Here is a 16,885-nt window from a genome sequence, read left to right on the forward strand (position 1 = left end):
TCACGTTTGACAGCAAAAAGGGTTGATTTCAGTTCACTTTAAATGACTTACATTAAAAGTTTTACTCATTTCCCCCATGAACCCTCTAACTAATGTAAAATGTATATTCTCCATTTCTGTGCAGATTGCTCTTTTTATCTAATATATGAACTGTGAGATTAGTATGACATCACCTCCCAATCATCTGCTGTATTTATAGACACAGAAGAAGTAATGTGGCTTTCTTCCAGTTTGCAGCTTTCTGTGATATATTAATCGTGTTTCATACGACCCAAAAGTAGCAAAATAAAAGAGGAAAATTAATAAAGGAAAGAGTGCTCCAGGGTGGATTGTGGTGCCCCACCTTGCCACTGCACAGATATCACTATCATTGTGCTCTGAGTCTTGGCTGTAATTGTTTTCAGGTGTTGCTCTGCACGGCTCATTTATTTCCTGAATACATCACGCGCAGAGTCTTGAAGTATTTTAATTGTATACCACAGCCTTGGGGCAACAGATTTGATGGATTTCTCTCATGCCAGGCAACATGAACAATGAGACAGCGGTGCCTCTGAGGGAGGAGATAACACCGTCTCACTCTTTAAGGATCCTCATTAGGAGCGTTTAAATGTACAACGCAGGACATTTGAAAACCAGAGGCGGCATTTAACGATGAGCTTCTCCTTGACCGGGCCTGATCCAACCATGCCTGCCTGCTGTTAAGACTAATCTCTATCATCAACCCCATTCAAGCCATTACACCTCCGGGTCTCATTCAGCACCAAAATGCCAATTTATGCATTAGTCAAAGATGAGCACTCAGGGTAAAGGTGTTTAATTTCACATTATTGCATTAATTGTGAGATACTCCTTTCTGCAGTGCAGCAATAGACGTGAAGGCTGATGTGAAGGACAAATATAGAGGGAGTTCTCTGCACTGTTGTTTTTGGACCTGGGTATGTCTTGATTTATTCATTGGAACATAGTGTAATAATGTGAGTGTGAGTCACTGTCCTGATGACTAGAGTGCTATTTCTCTTCACTTTCACTCACACACACTTTCTCTCTCTCTCTCTCTCTCTCTTTCACTCTTTCTCTCTCTTCCTCTCTTCTCCAGTCTGCAGTCCGGTGGGGATTGTAGGTTGCATTAAATCAACCACAAGGCCAAACAGGAAAAGGTGGAGGCAAGAAAAGATGAAAACCTCTCATGGCTGGCAAAAGAGCCTCTCTTCACTCAAATGAATAGGAAATTAAACAGCACACAGTGGTGGGGTCTGCTGGATCTATTTGCAGTGACAAGCTGCTCCATCACCAGAGTCTTGATTACCACACAGAGGATATTAAGAAAAAGGCGGGTTCTCATACAGGTTCATACTGTAGGTTCATGTATCAACACCTTTAATAAGTTAGATGAAGAACATAATTGGCATTATTATTTTAATCAAGCTGTGTTTGTTCTTAATCCAAATGTCTATTTGTAGGTCTTTTGTGAAAATTAAAATTTCATCCTACTGTATACATCTGCTGTGTAGAGTTGGGATGACAATAAACTTGACTTGAACTTGAACTTGTGTCTTTTGCTGAGCAGCGGCCACTGTGCCACAAGCAACAGTTACACAAAAGACAGTTTGACATGTCACAGCAGGAAAAGCACAGGAGTAAATATAAAAAATAAATGATGGCTGCGTTTAATTTAGCTGCTTCAGTTTCAGGGTCCTTGTACAGCACATCCTGGCTCACTGTCACACTGTCATGCTTTACTGGGACACTTGAATACAACAGAGCCATTGTTAATGTTATTAGTAACCAGTTAGTAACAGTGGCTTATCATGTCAGGATACATACTGTGACCATTTCCTTACACTATCATCAATACAAATACGGGTTCATGTTGCAGTCTTAATACGATGTAGATGTGAGTGTATTCAGAGAGTGGAGACCTACATCAATATAACAATATAGACAATGGAGAGGTAATGGAAGTCAAAAACTACAATAAGTCAATAATTTAATTACCTATAGAATAAAGAAACATTTATTATTTATTAGCTATATATTGAGTTATGGCTATATGACATGTAGTATATATGTATGTGGGTATATACTGTATATATGTTATTGTATATGTTGTTGTTTTTTTAACTGTTTCTGTCAATGTGTTTTTTTTTATGTTGTTTTGTTTTTATAGTTTTTTGCCCTGAAGGTAAAATCAATCAAATATACAGTCAAGTCACAAAAAATATTATTAGTAACCTGTGACTTTCCTACAATTACAAGTCAAAATGTCAGCCGTGAAAAAGGAATATGATAAATGCTAAAATGTAGTGAAACAGCAGCACTGACAGGGAAGAGTAATGAGGTGACTCAGTATAGTCAGGTACACAGAAATAACTTTCTAAAATTACAAGTCAAACTTAAACTTTAGATGTGGACAGAATAAACTGGATTATATGTTATTCAGGTAGGATGATCCTGCAGTAATTTACATACAGTGTTTTAGGTTTTTTGCTTGTTTTTTTTAAAATTCTCCTTCCAGCAGTTGTTCCTCAGGCAGAATGAATGTTCGTTAACAATATGCCACACAGGGTTAGCTCATTATCTCTATGTGATAGATATCATTATCCACATTGTATTCTGGGTTTGTCCGCTATAATATATGATTGCGTGTATGTATATACAGATCTATGAAGTATGTATGAGCATCTAAATGTTTTGTGTGTTTTGTATAATATTTATGTATATTTGAAAAATCTAAATAAAATCTTATCTTTTAAAAAAAGCTAGTGGTCACACCAGATTGATAGAAGTTAGTTTGGTAGATTAAGGAGTGTGTAGGATGATTTGGAAGGTCAGTACTGAAATCACACAGAGAACACAAGGACAGGTCTGATTTGTAATTAGACACTTAATCAACACACCTGGGAGATGCCAAGAGGGGAGATTTTGAGTAGTGCCATGCTGAGACATTACCAAGAGCGTGAACTGCTTGCTTTTTGTTTGTTTGTTTGTTTTAGAATGAATTAAAATTTGGTAACATTCACATCCACTCTTTTTACCACTAAATAAAACCTGACTGATTAAAAACACCGACATCAAGAGAAGAGCTGGCTGAGCAGATGAGGCCTACCATCCAGACTGCTACTGTCTCCACCAGGAAGGTAGGCCTAACGTTAGCTGTGTAACAAGACTATGAGAGGTTGTAGCTGCAAACATTTGTAAGAGGAAGAGGCACAACATACTGAAGAGGCTGGCCAAAGTTTATGTCTAGTCCATGCCATATGGACAATACAGCCACGTTGTAAAAAAAAAAAAAAGGAACAGAGCCCATATAAAATGAAAAACCATCACTGCATGGTCTGTTAAATGTTCTCATACTGAAGCCTGAGGCACAAATTAAAAAGTGAAGTCACAGAATGAAAACAGCATGTAAAACTCATCAGAGTGACAGCAGCCGCAGCCACGAGCTCCGCTTCATTCTCATATTATCTGACAACAGACGCGGCATTGAGTTAACTTTAGAACAAGAGCAGTTTCATCATAGACGCCTCAATCAGCGGCGTTCTTGTGTTCCGTTTGAGTGTTACGCAAGCAAGTCAAGTCAGCTGTCTTGCTCTTATCTGGATTTCTAGCATTCTTTTAATATCTTTGCCATGCCAAGAAGTCTTTTCATGCGGGTGAACCGGGACATATTAACTCATGGTGCTTAATCTGTTTTGGCAAGATTAGTTTCATAGCAGTTGTATTTTCTAAGGTGGTTCTGACAGCATTTTTTTTTTTTTTGCACCAGCTTTAAGATGAGAAACACACCACAGGCTCTGCTGTCATTAGCAGTCTCATTCCAAGGTAGTGTGGATTAGTGCTACATTGTCATCTCAAACGGAGCGCAGATGTTCAGCTACATGAGGAATATCTGCTGTAGCTAAAAGGAGATAGCGTACACTCCGTTTTTCCACTCTGACCTAAATTAATCATTCAGCACCATGCTTCAAAATGCACCTCTTGCACTTAAAGCTATTGCAGTCGGTGCAGGGCAATGGCCTGTTTAGAGGAAAGTACCTGCTCTTCAGATTGCATTGTCTGCACTGTAAAGGTCTGGAACGCAGAGGCTGTTGGATCTCATTTCTGTGCTTGTGATGAAATGGCCATGCATGGCTTGCTGGGTGGTGAGGAGGAGGCCCATGCTTCACTTATACCACATTTGGACCCGCTGAGCACTGCAAATATTTGAAATGTCAATCCATTTGATAATGTCAGTAGGCCTCAAAAAGCAGACTCTGCACTAAAGGCAACTCACATGGCTGAATATTAGTAGCTCTCTCCTCTCTCTTCCCCCATTTTCTCTCTTTTCCCCTGTTTACTACAACTAATCCCCTTCTGTAGCTGCTTCAGAGCAGATTAGCAGCAGAAAGCAGGGAGCAGACCGGGTACAGACGACTGCTCAGCCCTCTGTAGCACACAGTCAAGCAGGTAATAGAGGCAGGTAATAGAGGTTTTAATAAGCCAAAGCAGGACATATTTCTCTAAATATAAATGGTATATTAATGGGCCCATACAGAAAAGGTAATTGTTAGATTAGAGGAATCTCATTTGTATCAGTGCAAAGGTGTTCAAGGAGAAAATTCAATAACGCATTCAATTAGTGACCTCAGCCTCACAGAGCTGCTAGCATGGCTGCAGACTCTCATGTTGTGCTGCCTCCAAATGCCATACTATATACTAGTGTACAAACAAGGCTTAGACTGGTTTAACACAGGAAAACTCAACAAAATTTCCATAATCACATGCACACAGCTACATAGACATCCATTTTTCTCTTCCCCTTACATAGGCCCTCCAATCTGTCTAGGCAGAGCCATATTTGTCACAGGGGTGTCTCTTCCCTTACGCCAACAACTAATATACGACAATGTCTGTTGTATCAGTTAACATTGTTTACATCATCTACAGCATAGTCCTCACCATAACACAAAAGTGAGTACAAAATCACACACACACACACACACACATACTTGGACCAACTTATGACAACACTGCAAGAGCATGATGAAGGAAATGGAAAGGGTTAGGGATAACAGGAACAGAATTAAAGAACATACTGGAGTATGGTGCTAGTGGACAGAGCAGAAGATGCTGGATCAGCTACTTTCAGAGAACAGCACTGATAGGAACATTGGAACAATCAGGACACTGTAGGAGTTAATTAACTCCAGAAGATGGCAGTAATGGAACAATATGGATGCCAACTGCCAACTTGATGTTGTTAAGCATCAAAGAAGAAGAAAAAGAAGTGTCTCTCCACAACAAGTTAATACATAACTCAAGAAACTCAGGACTTAAATCAGTAAACAATAACTGAACTTAAATAGTTGTCTGTCTTGGTTAAACCAAAAATGCAGATATGAATGTAAATGTAAGAAAACAAAGCTAAACATAAACTAAATCCAGGAACGCATGCGAAAATAATGCTACAAATAGATGTTATACTGGCTAAGCAAATGACAAGCGTGTTAAGAAATACATTAAAGTGTAATGGGGACAAATGGTGTGGTCTCACCTAGGAGTGTGTGATATGACGATATTAGATCATCAATGAATAAAATGTCTCCACGATCTGCCTTTACCGAGAGATTGTTAGTATCGTGCTACAGTGCACATACACACAACAAACTATCGGCATGGTTCACATCAGGAGCCCAAACTGTTTGTTTTTAACGGTAAATGCTGTGCACCGTCACAGATTAGCTCACAGATTTGATGCTTGGTAGCATGTTTGTCAAATCTACAGCAGTTTGAATGTCCTGCTAGGAGGCTCACCTGCTGCACATCATGTTAAACTGACAGCTGGGCTGCAGGTAAACGCCACCATTTAGCTCATCTGCTAACTGGCGCTAACTATTGATATGGTGGAAGCTTGCGTGATGTCAGCTCTGGTATACTGTGTCAGTGCCTTTCCTTTAACAATGCACATCATGTTAGTTATCTGAAATGATACACTAACACTGCTACACAACATCAACTGTTTGCTTTTCAGCTGTGAAATGAGTTTGGTTGTACTGTTAGTTTGGTTTCACACTGCAATATCCATTTTAAACAAGGCCAAATGGACTGTCACTACTTTTTAATGCAGCTTTGCACACCTGCTCTTATGTATTTATGGAATTGTTATTGTTTGTGTTTTTATGTTGTTAGTGAACCCTATCATTATGTGATAGACAATAAAGTTTTTTGAATCTTGAGTACTGTTCAGTAACTTGCAAAATAGTCTAAAAACCAACATGAAAAAGAATAAGATAAGATAAGATCATGGATTATGATCCTGCCTGAAAAAAATTGTGATATGATATTTTTGCCATATCGCCCACTGCTAGTCTCACCCACTCTGTTACATATTGGTTTATTAAAACTGTGTTTCTCTCTACCTTTTATTACATTTGTTAAAATATCCTGGAAATATAATTCACATACTTAAACCTTGGTCCTTATTTCTGACTGGACTCAACATACATTACTGCTCTTGTGCCAACTTGCAGCAGAATGAGGATCCACATTGACACTGCTGGCTTTGTCCACTAAGAATACAATGACAGCCACTGTGTCTGCAAATGTGAAACCATCCCCAAATATCACAGACTTTCCTAAAGACGGAGTGTGAAAAGCACCAGAATGTGACGTGGTGAAACGACTTCGGTGCGAGACCGGCAGACATGCTGACTGCAGCAACCTGGACACCAAGCGGGCGTCTGTGGTTTGTGGTATGATTGCATTTATGGAAATAACGCTGCATGTTTTTAGAAACAGTACAAATGTTAATGTGTGCCACCTTGCATTCAAATAGAAGAGCAATCCATCACTCGGTCTGCCAAAACTGAATTCAGAAAGATGCTTTTTATTTTTTTTTTTTCTCTGATCTCTCTGAGCAGGAAGGAAGCCGGGCTGTGCATAAATCATCCTGAGCCGCTCTGATATTGTAGTGTGCGCACAGAAACAGACACAGTACCATATAATGATCAGGTTTCTTCATATTTGCAGCGTAAAATAAATCTATATGACGTTGGGGTTGAAAAATGGCTCCGTGCAAAGTGTTGATGATCTGAGGTAAGAAGCTCGAGTCTGTGTGTGTGTGGTCCGATGAGCCTCATCGCCTCTTAGCTGAACTTCATTTTTTACCTGCGGCTATAAAGAGATATTTTATTTATTGTCATCTTTGCAAAGTTAGCCGTTTCTGTTTATAATTCTCTGCTGTTCGCATGGATTCAGACTCTGTTTGTTTTATCTCCATCTTGGGATTAAAAAAAAAAAATCTACATAATGTGCAGAAAGTGATTAACCAGTCCAGAGCCAGCCATTACAATCCCTCTAACACAGTTAATGATAATGACGACAGACATATTAATCTCTCAATTGCGGGAATGCGAGTGCACCCGAGGCCTTCACAGATCAAAGAGAAATATCGGGCTCGGTTTTTTATTTGGTGCATCTCATCTGGCCTCTGACAGAGATATGAACAACTGAGGCCCAATAACTTTCCCTCCGGCCCATTTCCCTTTTCCATTCATCTCCTTAATAGAGGCAATAACGGCGCATTCAAAGTGACGACACATCGCACAGCAAGATTAAAAAGAGCCGCCATCACTCTGCACAAATGTTTCACATGCCATACACAGACCTGAAGATAGCATACTAATAAATAAACATCAGCAGAGAAAAATGACCAAAGACCCCGAGAGGAAAAAAAAAATCATCTTACAAATAAACAAATGTCTTGACATGGCTCATGTCTTTTGTTTGTAAAGTAGTTTATTTAGCAACTTCAGTTTAATTCTGCACATGAAATGATGGTTTCAGTGATTAAGTGATATACTGTGTGTATATTATACAGAATTGAAAATTCTCATTAAGCAGTCACACACACCAGTTTCTTTTTAGACTTTTCCTTGTTGTTCTGCCAAATACAACAAACAAAGGAGCTCTCTTCTTCTTCCCTCCTCTTGCTGTAGTGAGGTTGCCAGTTTCTTTTCTTATGTGCAAAACACGTCTGCAGATCCCCAATATGGTACAAATAGTCCAGTGATCACGTGTGCCAGCTGTGGACTTGCACATGGACAGTGCATGTGCACGACCACTGTCCATGTGCAAGTCCACAGCTGGCACATGTGATCACTGGACTATTTTTGCTATCCATAATTATTCATCATAAACATCCTATGTAGACCAACTGTACAGATGTAGCTGGCTATATATTAAAGATTCTTCATTTGCCACATATACAGTTGTACAGTGAAATTCGATCTTTGCATGTAACCCATCCTAAGTATTAGGAGCAGTGGGCAGCCACTGTGCAGCGCCCGGAGACCAACTCCACTTCTATGCCAGTGCCAGGAGAATGAACCTAACCTACATATTTTTGATGGTGGGAGGATGTAAAAATCCCATTCAGTTTTCCCACTTTCCCACTTTTTGTTACGTTACTCCCAGTTTGAGCGCTTCTATGGCTCGGATCAACATGAAAAATATGAACAACTACTTTAGAGAATATCTGGTTCTTTAGTAAAAAGTCGAAGGTACAAGATTGAGTACATAAAAAATTTTGGGGTACAAGTTAACTACGACTCCCAAGCTACATTTCAGAAAGAAACAGCCAATCACAGAACTTAAAATTTGGTCACATGCGCTTCTAACAGCAAGCAGAAGATGCTTTTTATTTTTTTCTCTGATCCACACAACTCTATTGCCAGACACGCACATCAATAATGGATGATTATTCCATAAAACCCCAGATTACATCCACAACCTTAACATCCTTAGGGTATAAAACTTACTGTGTTGGCACTGTATGTTCATTGCTGGAGAGTGTGTGTCGACTATGCCTGTTTATGTGTGAGCTCTAACACAGCTTTACTTCTTTCTGTTATTGTCCTTCACAGCTTGCTCCTACATCTCTTGTCTCTGTAAGTTCATGAGGGTAGTGCTACGGTTTTGGGATAAGCATGAATTTTTTAGTTGAAGTTGAAACATTCTAGAGTGAATTTGCATGTTTGCATCCACCTCTGACCTTATACTGACCTTATATTGTAAGGAAAGAAAAGGAACAGAAGAAAGTCCTTCCCTCACTTAGGAGGAAGGAATTTGGGATTGAAACAACTCAAGCCATATGCATGGACCTCATGATAACTGCTGCTGTAAAGCACCAGTGTGTCATTCAGCAGTGGGAGGAGGCTGGCAGCAGAGAGCCGAGATGGATCTGCATTAGATTCATGTCGACAGAGAGGCCAGCAGAAGCTAGTCTCCTGGGCGGCTGGTGTTCGCAGAGTGCACACACAGACGGCTGCCGTGATTGGATTCAGATCAGGTGTCTCACAGAGGCTGAGCTCCATGGCAATGAGGGCTTCCTCAGAGACTGCGTCCGTGTGGATCCATCTCTTCCTGCAGCCACTGGAGTTTACACAGCAGCCGAGCAGACAGAGCGGCTGTCTCTGCGGTGAGCCACTGACCCCTGGGCTTTATATCCTGCCATCAGAGTCACCTCTTTGTTTAACACTGACATTTTAAACAGCTGCGCAATATTTCATCTTTACATCAGACCTGAACAATAGTAATAATGCAGTGACTGTACCTGAATAATGGCAGAAAAAAGGAAAAGTTATCATTCTGAAGCATTTGCTGTTGTGTTTCTGCACTGCACCTTCCACAATCAGTGCTCACTTTCCTTGGATTTCCTGTTGATGAAGTTGACTACATGGGGTTCTTTGTCTGTCTGGTGCTAGATATTATTGCCCATGCAGTTATGCCTCTTCTTAGTCTAAACAAACCACTGTTGGTACCACAAAGCTGCTCGTAACTACATGTTCATGTGCACATGATGGTATCCTGCGCTCCTTCAGAATGTTGTGTGCATATTCAAAATGTCCACAAGGTTCAATTAAACCCGTGAACAGTGGGGACAGTATATCAGGATCAGAGCCAGACTGAACAAAGGACAAAAGATGAATACATACACATTGTGTGTGAGCCTGGTCTGAAGTACCATATGAGTAAGATACAGTGCTCTGACCTCTTGCAAAATGGTATATGCATGGATGCACAGGCATCATTATGCAGGCATCATTTTATGTATCTGCCCCGTGGCCAGATGCATAAAACTCTGTAGATTTACAACTAAAACTACAGACAGAAACATGCACATTCTTTTCATCAGATCTTTAAAGCCATGTGTATGCATGGATCTGTTTTATAAATCTCAATTATACACTTAAGCAACCAGGTTTACGCAAGTAATCAGTGGATGTGTTTACATGCACTGTGGTAAACTGGTTACTGTAAATCCATATATATATGCAGCAGATCAGTATGGCTCACTCATATTAACAGTCTAGTGATAGAGGACACTGATTCCTGACTTTCTGGGGGGTATGTGTGTCTGTGTTATGGGACTGACAGCTCAGTGAGAGAACAGACAGCAGAGCTTTTCCTCACAGGACTTAAGTGTCTGAATTTAATGAATAGTCAAATGTTCGGTTATGGAAATCAACTTATATAGACTTCTGGAGGCTGCTTTATGTTAGTTTCAGTTTTTGTTGGACTGCAACAGCAAAAGCATATATAATCCTACAGTGTTGCTTTCATCCTGCACATGTGTATTTATAAAAAAGCTGATAACTTGTATACATAACCATCTGTTTGCATATCAATATTTCCTGCCTGCTCAACCACTCATTAGACTTGTCAATGAAAAGAAGAAGTGCAATTTTACTGATTGTGCCACAATGAGTAAAGAATGAAGTGAGTGAAGAACAGCACCACCAGCACAGCTGTCATTACACCTGAATATTGCACCTGCTGAGTGTATATAAAGATGGACGACAGGACAGCCCCCCAAAAGTGGAGCCAAAACATCTCAATCACCCCCTGGTGGCTGGTTGCAGTATAGGTAATAAGTCCCGCCCCCTCCATGTTAATGCATGGGACATGAGCCAAACTAAAAAAAAATCAAAGTACACATCAAATAAATTTTTCCCAAAAATCGTCTGTCATTTTAAGTAGTTCTTATCAAGCAGGTGTTTGTTCAAGTGCTCATTTTTCATCATCATGTCATCCTGCTGCCCGACTCTACTGCACAGACTCTGGCTCCAAAAGATATCACACAAGCAAGACGGCAGCTCTCAGAAAGGAGATGTTTTGGCTTCACTTTTGCATAGTGGTAGGAAGTGGAGACATGTCGTCCATATTTATATACAATCCATGATTACACTCATCACTGGCTATTTATAGCATACTGATCATTTTTTTCATCATACCACCATCAGTGGTGATATCTCAATTATCAGTGCCAAACATCAGAAGGATAATCAATGATTTAGTTTACAGTGCTGTTATTGAAGCAGACTTTTCAAAGTGCTTCACAATAGAGGGTGAAAACATCCTTGACACGTGTGTAAGTAACTGTGGATAAATGCACCTTTGATTTACATTTTGTACTGCAAAAAGTGACAGCTTTGTTCTGTTTGTTGTATTCGGAGTGAAACTGACAATCTACAATGTTAACTGTAAGATTGCATTTCTCACCTTATATACACCGTATCATATTACACTCTGCTGGCTGTATACACTGAAGTATGTGTGAGATGCACACATTCTCACCTCACATTGTGTTTGTTGAAATACCAGTATATGTGTGGGAATGATGTATGCATGGTTTTCATGCTGTACATCCAGTCCCAGGTGTTCACACCAGCCATATCCAAAAGCCATAGATATTCATTTGTACCTGCTAATCAAGACTTCTGCCTGTGCCGTGCACAAGCACTGAAACTTTTGAGATGGAGTTTTAAGTCCCAAAGACATTGGGGCTTATTTGTTATTGTTTCGCTCTCTGCTCCAGCTGTTTACCTGCACACCCACGTTCAAAGTCCCACTCTCAGTCATGAATTATTGGTGCTGTTCGCCCTTCAAACATACTCCAGCATGCTGTTAATATTTGTTGTGTCACTTGCCTACAGATGTCTGTATTTAAGTCTTTTCATTAGGTACAGGCTGGATATAAATTAGCTGATGATACACGCTGACAAAACAATATATTTTCATGAAAATGTCAATTATCAATAAAAAAAAAAAAATTCAAATGAAAGATTGCTATAACAGTGAGGTATTTGGTTTCTGCTCTAATTAAAAGCAACTTCACTAACAAAGACCACACCATTTGAACGGTATAAAAAGTAGTTTTATTTGGATTGTGGAGAGGGTCAAGGAGAAGGATGAAGGGGGTCGATGGCATGGGGATGACTGGGGACCAAATGGAATCACAAGGAGGCTGAAGCGTCTAGGAACCCAGGGGTCGAGACTCAGGGTGGGGGACATGTCTCGATGAGCTTTCTGCTTCATCATCCCCCTGTGGGTCCTAGAATATGACAAGAAGAATTACTTATGCGGAAGTGTTAACCCTAACAAGCATGTCTTTGATGGTGGGAGGAAACTGGAGTACCCGGCGGAAACCCACGCGAACATGGGGAGAACATGCAAATTCCACACAGAAAGGACCTGGAACAATGGGTTTGAACCCAGGACCTTCTTGCTGTGAGGCATAAGTGCTAACCACTGTGAGCCACCGTGACGCCCATTGAGAGGGGAGAGAGGAGGAAAAATGGGGTTTGGGGAGGGAGGGCCGTGAGAACTGAGACGAACGGGAGAGAGAGGGATAAGACACGCTTATATAGGTATGCACGGATGATTGAATTAGTGAGGCACAGGTGACTGAATTTAGTGAGAGAGAGGGGCGTGGTCTTGTTCCTGAACAATAATAATAATAATGATAATAATAATAATAACAATAATAATAATAATAATAATAATAATAATAATAATTCCATTTCACTAACAAAGACCATGCCATTTGAACGGTATAAAAATAAGTTTTATTTTGATTGTCAGGGAGGGAGCAGGTACAGGGGAAGATACGACCTGGCCCTGCAAGAGGGCCGAAGCAGTTGGCTGCGTCATGACATCATCGACGTGCGGCGTACGGGTGGCGCTGGGCGGGGAACCCGGAAGTGAGCGGCCGTCCGGAGCATGGACGGTGGTGGAGGGGGAGGCAGAGAGGAGCAGAAAGAACCTGGCTTTGTTGTCGGTTTGGCGAAACGGGATTTGTATCTGGAGTTCAGCTTGGCCTTCAGCCGGGACTGAAGAAGTCCGGGCTCCGTTGCAGTAGGTTGCGTTGTGACGTCATCAGTGTGCGTCGACCCGGCGGCGGAAAATGAACAGGAAGAGCGGGAGGATTTGAGCTGCTGGCGAGAGGGTTGATGGAAGTAGAGTCTGCACAGAGTTGGAAAGTTTGTCCTTATCATCGTTTCGTAGGAGTGTGACGACCGTCTCCTTGAGAGCTCGCTGGAGATGAGCAAACATCCGGTTGAAGATGTTAATCGCATGGAAAAGAGCTGCGTCCGAGTGGGCCATTGCGTGGATGCTTTTAGAGCGTCTGGATCCCAGCTGATCAGAAGCGCGGCGTCTGGAGGAGAAGGGTTCGATGTGGATGTGGTGGTGAAGGAGATTTCTCGTTGGTACTGTTGGATCTAGGCATGGGCAGTATGTTGCTGAGGAACGTGGATCATGGAGCACGGGCGAGAGGTAAGTGTTTACTATGCTAGCGTGTTGTAGGTCACGTAAAAACTCAGACGAACGGGAGAGAAAGGGGTTAGACAAGTTTATATAGGTAACGTTATGCACGGTGACTGAATTAGTGAGGCGCAGGTGATTGAATTTAGTGAGAGAGAGGGGCGTGGTCTTGTTCCTGAACCTTTGTTATAGTAATAACTCCATTAAACACAGAAGGAAGTGTAGGGCGTTCTGTGTTTTCCTGAAGGTTTCCAACTCTCAGACTGATTTCAGTGGGAAAGAATATCTTTCAAAGTTTTCCTTAATTCGTGAGTTTTACCTAATTCAGAAGTATCCAAATATAGTATCTTCCTGAAAACTTTTCTAAAGTGTCTATGCATTGTTCCGGTTTCAATTTATTTCTGTACAGGGACACAAACAATGGACACTATATCCTAATCGTTAGCAATCTTGTTGTCCAATTAGAAATATCTTTAAGAGCTGAATCTATAGGTCCTCTCCCCTGCCCCTTAATTAATCCAGCTTGCTTTAGATTGGACTCAATTAGCCTCTGCTGTTCCATCGTTATCATTGATTCTCATTGTCTAGCAAATCCATTCTTTCATTCTCTTGCTCTTTGAGGAGTGTGATGCAGTAGAAAGGAAAAGCAGAGAGAGGTGGATTGTGGGTAGATGTGTGACTTACCAGCTGTGTATTGCTCTATATTCTCTGTGGTGAACAGTTTTTGTATTTTGGTTCTGAAATTCAGCAGCAGTGAAGACACAGAGCACTCAGATTCTACCAGATTGCATTTTTATATCAACTTCAAAATTAAGTACTCAAAATGACACCAAGATTGAGTGTTAGTCTGTTTTAGTCCAGTATGGTGACTTGAGTGCCCAGATATAGATTACATTCATAGCTGTTGATATTATGCATTTCCTGTGTACTTTTACGCACATTATCACTGTTTTATAAGTGAGTCACGCCTTACAGCAATCTACATTTAGCTGCTTGAAGTTACACTTGGACTATATTTTTCCAGAAAAGCTCAAAACATCTCCAATATAAAACAATTAGGCAGCTAACTTAAACAGTAGACTAACATTTATATGTTACAATATTAAATTTGACTTAAACAAGTGTAGCTCTGTAACTATGAAGTTATGACACACGTCATAACTTGGAGCCCACGAAATAGCTCAGTGCAAAATATGCAAACCAATTGACCTGCCAGACCACACTCAGGTAAAAGAAACCCACTGTGCACCCAGCAGCGTCTCATTCTGTCACCGTAAAGTTGTAATCCTGAAAGATCCCCTCCAGACATGTATTAAGACATATAAAATACTCTGCTTGGAACAACAATGTGTGTTTGATATGGTTTTATCACAAAAAAAGTATAATTACCAATTTAAAATCCTTAAAATTACATCTACTGTTTCTCTCTCATTAAAAGCTCCAGAATCTATAAATATGCAAATATATTTCATTTTAGAAGTTTTCCTGCTGGATACAAGATGTCTTCTACTTCACTGTAAAGTCAGTTCTCAGTGTTTGTGCACTTGGAGGCTTCAAGTTTCCACATCACACTTGTGTAAGTTGAAAATTGGACCAGGATTGGCTTCAAAACTAGTTGTGATGTCACAAATCATACTTGTAGGCCCGCCCCTTAAAATCAGATTTTCAATGAACAAAGAGAAACTTTACTTCTTCAGCACATGAATGTGAAAACAGCCTTTTAGTGTCAAACTGTACATAGGCTACATCATTCTGCACAGTGAAGCTCAAGCATTCAACTGTAGGAACAAGAAGAAAAACACATTTTTGAGTGGAGGAGGACTTATAAAAGGACTTCATAAGGATTATAAATTTAAACTGTTGTGGATTTTCAAACTTTCAATGTTTGACATAAATGCATATCATAAAGATACATTATACCCTGGAGATGTCTAAAACATCTGTTTGATTAACCAAATCAAAATGAACACAAAAGTGGTGCACATTTTTGGGCTGCACCAAGAAGATGTATACCCTAACCTTAACCCTGACCCTTTTCAGGAAGATAAACCACTTTTCATACAGCATTGCCTTGATTTGCAGTGCTCTCTGGCGATTAAATCTGCCAATCAAAGCAATGTGATGCCCAATGACAATATGACATTATCTGTTTTGAGAATCCGACGATCCGCACTTTGCTTGATTGCCGGCGGCACGCGGATCCTTGCCGAGTCATAATATTTAGACCCAAGTTGGAGAACTCATCAGCATGTTTCCGGAGAGAGCAGTGCTTGTTACAATTTATGGGCCATTTCATGCTCCCATTTCCTTTAGTAGGTAATATGTGTCACTTTTATAACACTGTGAAGTTGAAGTGTTGAGGTGAAATGTTAAGTGATGTTTCAGCGATATGCAAAGGGAAGAGATTGGCTTAGCCTTAAGTGGATATTCCAGCACTCATCCAGCCATCGGGAGGATCACAGCCATTTTCTGACTCTGACATAACAAGGCCGAATGGAGCGTCTGTGTCCTTGATGAGCCCTCTCTGTACTTTACAGCCTGTGGGAGAAGGACATCCTACTGTACTGTCACTGCAACACTAACACTGCAATATATGATGAACAGTTTGGTGAAGAAGTGACAATCCTGGAGGCATTATTTTGTCTTTATCTGTGGATTTTTCTTAAATTTTTCTGCTAATTTTTCTGCTCATTGGTTTATTTGTATGTAATGCGAGATGTGAAACTCCTCCATCTCTTGTTTCCTCTTGTTTCATTTTTACAGTCATATCTCAAGGACATACTGCCTTCTGTCTTGCAGTCAACAGAATCAATCATTTTTTGCATTCAAAATTTGCAAATCTAGCACTGTTCTGTCACAAAAACCACTGCATCCTTTGTTTCTTTAAATGCCTAATATAACCTATTCAACCTGACAACCGACCTTTTGCTTACCTTGCAAGGCAGCTGGATTCACAAGATCATGCGAGAATCCATCCTCTCAGGCTTCAAGTTATGCGCTTGTGGCGAAACCAACAGTGGTTCACACCAATCAGCATCCTATGAGGACCTACTGGCAGCTATGGGCATGGGTTTAGGTGTGATGACAGCAAGAAGTAAGCCCGTGATAGACAGATGGTTCATCCAATCACCTGCCAAGTATTTTTTGAAAGTGCCTTTTCCAGACAGTTTCCAAAGATGATTTTTCAAATGGATTCTGTGTAACAAACCACCTGGCATGTCAGGTTAACCTTCTACTGCTGTGTGAATTATGACTCTTGTCTGTCAGGAGTAAAGGTGGAAGTAGCATTGCATTGTTATTA

General features: G+C 40.5%; 1 protein-coding gene across 2 annotated transcripts in view; it reads left to right on the plus strand.

Moving 5' to 3' along the window:
- Nucleotides 1-2,928: 2,928 nt before the first annotated feature.
- The window catches only part of LOC122999900 (heparan sulfate glucosamine 3-O-sulfotransferase 5), a 127,677-nt gene continuing 113,720 nt past the window's right edge, over nt 2,929-16,885 (plus strand). The window contains exon 1 of one of the 2 annotated variants that reach the window (XM_044377261.1): nt 2,929-3,137. The gene's annotated coding sequence lies outside the window, so the exon portion shown is untranslated. Of the gene's footprint in view, nt 3,138-13,451; nt 13,597-16,885 lie in introns of those variants that run through there. The other variant, XM_044377260.1, reaches the window with a different exon arrangement.

This window comes from Thunnus albacares, chromosome 16 (genome assembly GCF_914725855.1).
Source record: "Thunnus albacares chromosome 16, fThuAlb1.1, whole genome shotgun sequence".
Classification (NCBI taxonomy): domain Eukaryota; kingdom Metazoa; phylum Chordata; class Actinopteri; order Scombriformes; family Scombridae; genus Thunnus; species Thunnus albacares.